Source organism: Micromesistius poutassou (assembly GCF_964030765.1).
Source record: "Micromesistius poutassou genome assembly, chromosome: 24".
Lineage (NCBI taxonomy): Eukaryota > Metazoa > Chordata > Actinopteri > Gadiformes > Gadidae > Micromesistius > Micromesistius poutassou.
Genome location: NC_140294.1, coordinates 5,995,505 through 6,001,962, shown reverse-complemented (window position 1 = coordinate 6,001,962; position 6,458 = coordinate 5,995,505). Strand labels below are relative to the sequence as shown.

General features: G+C 44.6%; 1 protein-coding gene across 1 annotated transcript in view; it reads left to right on the top strand.

The window, feature by feature from the left end:
* LOC311369505 (NLR family CARD domain-containing protein 3-like) overlaps nucleotides 1-6,458 on the top strand; it is a gene marked incomplete at its 3' end in the record, with an annotated part of 218,310 nt that overhangs the window by 88,022 nt on the left and 123,830 nt on the right. The window lies entirely within an intron of this gene.

The following is a 6,458-nucleotide window of genomic DNA, read 5'->3' as shown; positions in this document are numbered from 1 at the left end:
TCGTTTGTTTCTCATGCCAATAAAGCTTTTTTGAATTGAATTGAGTTGAAGAGAGAGAGATCTGTATTCCACTTGTCTGGATCAAAGGTTACTGTGTAGACTCACAGCACTCCCTCCATCACACACACACACACACACACACACACACACACACACACACACACACACACACACACACACACACACACACACACACACACACACTCACTCACACTCATGCCTGCTACTGAAGTGGCTGAACCAAATGTGAAATGCGGTTACTATTGGCTGCTCTGAAGTATATTATGCTTGCAGATTAGTTTATCTTCAGAAACGACGAAAATTGTATGAATTGACTTCCAGCTGCTCGTACAGCAGGTAGATTTGTCTACGTTCTAGTCTGCATTTCACTCTACTTAGTCATACTTAGTATTTCACACGGTGCTAGGTGAGCAGAGGCGTGGCCACGGCGGGCCTGGACGGGCCTAGGCCCGCCTAATTGTCAGTCTTGCCCGTCCAATCAGAGAGCTTTCCTTCGTTTACGTTCACCATCTAAAAAAGGCGCGCAAGTCAGCGCTCGTCTGAGAGCTCAAGAATCAAGAATCAAATCGCAAACAACCGGCAGCTCCTCCCCCCTCCCCTCCTGAACGTTTCTGTGAGAGCCTTCCCACTTTACAAATATAAGAAATAAAGACATATAGCCATCAGATATTAGGCCTGTCTGTCGGTGGAGGAGGACTCTCTCTCTCTCTCGCTGTCGCTCGCACTCTCTCTCTCTCTCTCTCTCTCTCTCTCTCTCTCTCTGCGTGTGTGTGTGATAAGTTTTCATCAAATCAATTATTCAATAGCTTTTATTGTTATTCGGGGCTCAAAGTGCAACTACTATTGGTTAGTTGAAAATAATAATAACAAACAGCTGAAAATGGTGTTAATTTACAGAAGCACCATAGTACTACTAAGTGTAACAACAGCTAAGGCAGCAACCTACCTATAGTGAAATAAAGCACAGGCTTGTGTGGGGGAGGGGGAGAGGGAGAAGGGGGGGTGTGAAGGCAAGATTGTGGATTGTACATTGGCTACCTGACGTGAGAGTTTAAGTTGTTTTTTACCAGAAGAATACGTCATTGAGATTAAACATCTCTTCAAGTGACCTGGCCAAGACAGGCAGCAGTAGCCTAGAGTCACACATAGCCTACACACAAAACATTAGAAAAATAAAACAACTAAAACAGTCGGCAGGGGGGAAGGGGGATATCAATATTGCAAGACATTTCGGGAGGCTCAAGGAAGAGAGTAATATTATATTTTAGCAACAAAGTGTAGTCTTGTGGTGGACTCTATAGACATAATTCACTTATTGACATGTTTTTGTTCTGTGTTATAGGGACGCTGCCTCTTTAAGATTGCATCACTCGTGTGTGCAGTGTGTGCCTGTGCATGTGTGTGTGTGTGTGTGTGTGTGTGTGCATGTGTGTGCGGTGTGTGTGTATGCAGTGTGTGTGTGTGTGTGTGTGTGTGCGTGCATGCGGTGTGTGCGTGTGTGCATGCTGTGTGTGTGTGAGCTGCGGGCTGCTTGGCACATGCTCACTTCACCAAGTGTGCAGTAACTTGTCTGAAAAGAATTTCCCCCCAAAAAGGACAATAAAGGATAACTTAACTTAACTTCAATATTCAAGTGATTTGTTTGTCTTCATGCTACTAAAAATTGAAAAGAAGGACGTGACAGAAGTCCTTTAATTGTCCTGATATTTAAATCACAAGTTAAATATTTATGCATAGCGACTGGGGATTTACAGTTGTATAAATCCTCCTAGTAACATGTTGCTGGACTGTACCACTTTCACAGGGGGACTCTATGGTTTAAACCACAGCTAGAGCCCTAGAGGGAGAGAAAGAGACTTGGCCACGCCTCCTTGTGATGCTAAATAAATAATTAGTCTCGACAGTTGTGTACAGTGGGGATTAAGTCAGGGCCTTCAGTAACGAACTCCAACGCCCCCCCCCCCCCCCCCACAGACATGCCCACAAATATCATATTAGGTGCCGATACAGCCAACAAAGCCATATGTGCATCACACTATGCGCTACTGCATTACATCAACAACAAGACAGATGATCTTCAACAACAACAACGCACACCACTGTGCTTTACCGCAGCTAGACTTGTGCTTTACCACAGCTAGACTTAAGCATCATCACCATCAGATCTTTCATTATGTCACTCCGCAACCAGATTGCACATCACACGAGCGACCAGGTCGCGACCATAAAAGCGTAAAAACCAATTATAATGCCCGACTATCGATGTAAATGTCTGTGTTGATAGAATAGTGTTAGAAATAAACTTACCTTTGCATCGCATTGCATTTTGTTTGTAATCCCTGTAGTTGGAAGCAAGCTACGGCAGCGGCGGACTGATCATACCTGGAGTGTGCTTCTCTGTTTATCTTGCTTTACCTGCTGTAGTGAATTGGTTGCTACACCGGAGCAAAGTGAAATTCCGCCGCTGCTGAGAAAGTAGTCCCCCAAAATGTAATGTGATCATTGCGATACAAGGATAGTTTTATTTCTAATATTATTCTATCAACACAGACATTTACATCGATAGTCGGGCATTATAATTGGTTTGCATTGGGTGTACTTTGGAGTGGGTAAAACTGTTTTTATTGGCAGGCTAGCAGTTCCCCTCGACTCGATTTCTGCAACTAGAAGGACTGAATGAAAAGTGTTGAAAATGGTCTTCAATGATAAATAACACACTGGCTCACTTGGAAATGAGACCCGATGTTACTATTACTATTACTATACTATTACTATTACTAAATTAAACAGATTCCACAACATGTTAAAGGGATACCTTTAACATGTTGTGGAATCTGTTTAATTTAGTAATTTCAGTTTTACATAGTAAGACAATAAGAATATTCTAAAGAGAATACTGTACCTAATCTTCTCCAGGATGACAATGTGCTGCCCCTTGTCATATGAAAATATTAAAAAGTAAAAACAAAAGGAAATAAGGATCCATCGATTAAAGAAATTCAGTTCACCAAAACACAGCGTAAGCCTTTAGAAAAGAGACAGAACATTAAATTTGGTCACTAAGGTATTGAAAATAAATATCGGGCTTCTGGGCTCCTCAGTGTGGAAGACAGATCAAAAAGGAAGCAGACTTTGAACCATGTGACATTTTTTAATTGTAATATTCCCTAGCGATACATTTTTACTGTAATACTCTTGCATAGCCATATCCAGTAGCACCAAGCATAGTTTAGAGGTAATTTCCCCTCCTAATCGCCTGAGGGCAGCACTGAACACATTTGACAAAGTTACGAAACATTTACACTAGGGGCAGCAACGGACACACAGAGGAAGTGGGAAAACCATAGATGAAAGGGGGCGGGCTTTTAAAGCCACAGAACACGCCCACCTTTTACCTTCTTATTTAACTCGGACTCCGCCAGTTTAGATTCAGAATCTCTCAGCAGCGTATCCTGGATGCTAAGCTCTGAGACGCTCCGCGCGTGTTATTTACCATTCCTCTCCTTTTGTTTCATAGACGATAGACAATAGACCAATAACCAGTGCTTAATTTGTAAATCATAAGGTGCCGGAACGCAAAGTACATATAACAGCTCGGGATGACGAGACGGGCACAGGTCCCGGAACGTATACACAAAACGTGTTGAAAACAACATGCAAATGCCCACTTGCCACGCCGTGGGACTTACAAGACTCAATTTCAAATAATATCCATGGTATAAATGTTATGACGATAATTTACAATTATTTTAGGCTATACTCCGCACAGCACAGGCAAATGCCCACATCACCACAGGTGGGACTTACAGTATCTACAGTCAGCAATTAATTTCTCAACAGGTCAAAAAAAAAAGAGAGCTTTTTATAAATCACACAAATCTTCCATTATTATTATTATTCAAAGATTGGCACGGCGGCCTATTAATATAAAGTATGCTCACCATTTAGTTGTCCAAAACACCCCACATCACGAGCATGTCCGGATTCTCCTCCTCCTCTTTTTTTCGGGCTTTGCTGCGCGTGTCTGTGGCAGTTCTGTGTCCTTTGGCCACCCACGACCTCACGTACGGGACTGGATTGAATTTAGCGAGGGGGGGTCCAACAAGATTTAGGAAGAGTAAAGATGATATGGTGGATGTGAGCAGTGAGGCACGGTTGGCAGTGCAAATCAAGTTCATTTGAGAAAATCCGCGCTCACATTCAGCACTTGCAATGGGGATGCTGTTGACAGCAACAAGTAACTCCATCAGTTCATCGGGGGTGTCTTTTCCATCTGAGTCTCTGTACTTTCTGTAGGCCCGTATGACTGCGCGCGGGTTGTCAATGTTGAAGCGCTGACACAGTGACTCAACCTCAGTCTCTCCATACAGCGCACCTGCGTCCTCGGGCCAGTACTGTGCGTAAAGCACCTTCAACTCCTCAATGAACTTGTTATATCCAGTTTTATCTGGCATCCGGCCTCCTTGAGATAACATGCGATTCTCCAAGTTCTTGGCCACAGTTAGGAAAAACTGCTTGGGGTCGAGTGTTTTGTCGCTTGATTTTCCTCCATTCAGCGTGATGCCATGAAAAGAGTTTTCCCCAATTCCCCTTTGGCTCAGTTCAGTGTAGCGCCCTGGCCGATCCGACATGGCCTCAAGTACCCTGATTTCCCGACAAATTGTCTTGTGTGCTGAAATGATGGTAATGTCTCGTTTTTGAAGCTCGACTGAGAGCTCGGATAATTCTTGCAATGCATCGCACATTATGCCTAAGTTGTTAACAAACGCATGCGATGATATGCGCATAGCAAGCCCACTGTATGTTTGCTTTGTGACACTATCACGGGAGGGATCTTCTGATGCAGTTTTGAAATGCTTGTAAAGTGCTGGATAATTCTTCCACACTGCTTCAACGGTTCTAAAACTCGATGCCACCCATCTAGTGTCTAAAATACGACCTATTTTGCATAGCTGGACATCCAGGCTCTCAGCAGACTCTCTCAGCTCCATTCGGTTTTTGTTAGATGTGCTATACACTGCGTATAACTTGTCCATCAATATTTTAAAGTGATTTATGGCGCCCATCTCTTTCACTACGTCTGCGACTGCAAGTTCAAGCCTGTGGGCTGAGCAGTGCCACACAGTAATGTTAGGGAAAATGGCCTGGAGCCGACTCGCCACTCCGCTTTTACGCCCTAACATAACAGAAGCACCATCACAAGTTACTCCAATGAGGGTTTTAGAGAGAAAATCCTGTGTCAAATGCAGGCGCTCCAGCGCAGACAACAGTTTGTGGACAATACCATGAGCAGTTAGATCATCTAGCTCTACGAGTTCAGTAAAAATGTTTGTAGGCTTGTCCATATCAGGCAACTGAGCCCTAAGGTATATTATTAAGCAGCTCTTTTTGCTTAAACTGGTTGACTCATCCAGCATTAAACTGAGTTTGGGGGTGCACTGTACTATTTTTTCAAACAGTTTTCTTTTCATTTCTTGAGAAATATGTTTCTGTATGTTTACACACGCAACATTGGAATGTAAAATCCTCCCCATATCGAGTCCATTTAATTCTTGGCAATCAATCTCATGTTCGAACCCATATGCGGGACGGTGGCGTTTAGCCTCCTTGTACGCCGTGCGAAATACGCGAGCTGTAGTGGCTATCTGTTCAGACTGACTATTAATTATAGACTGTCCTAAAGTGTCCACTTTTGCCTTTTCAAGAATGCTTGCTGCTGCTAGGTGAGCCTTGGTACGGGCATGTTCAAATACTTTTTTTCTGATTGCGCGTTGCTGTTTTTTAATATCTGGAGCAGATGAGGTTACTGTGCATGAAACCCACTCTTTTGCGAGTTTCATCCCCCCCGTCTTCTCTGCCCCCAAAGTCCCCACCGCCTTACACGTTGTGCAGCCAAAACCTGCATTTTTCATAAGAAGCCAGGGGTAGTAGCTCTGCTTAACTTTGAACTGAGTAGCTGTCCAAACTGTGCATCCCATCCCGGACGTCCCATCTCCGCTCAGTGCGCTCCCCTCTCCTTCCGAATCTTCCTCCTGTGAACCAGCTGATGTCACGGCGGCGGTTCCCGCCTCTTGCTCCGGCTGTTGTACCGGGCTAGCTGATGCCAGGGTACCCGCCTGTTGCTCCGGCTGTTGGTGGTCCACCTGGCTGACTGCTAGCGCTGTAGCTGGCTCCTGCTCCGGCTGGCGGTGAACCTGACCAGCTGCTGCCACGGTGCCAGCCTCCTGCCCCGGCTTGGCTAGCTGTGGGTGAACCCGGCTAGCGGAGCTAGCCTCCTGCTGCAGCAGGTTTTTACCGTGACCGCTGCAGCTGCCCTCGTCGCCGGCTTTTCTGACTCGTTTTGAGTCATGCAACTCTTCTTTTTTCTTGAAAAAGGACAGTAAATTCAACTGTCTCTTTGACATGTTTGCGAAATGCCTAACGGTTTTTTCTCTCTT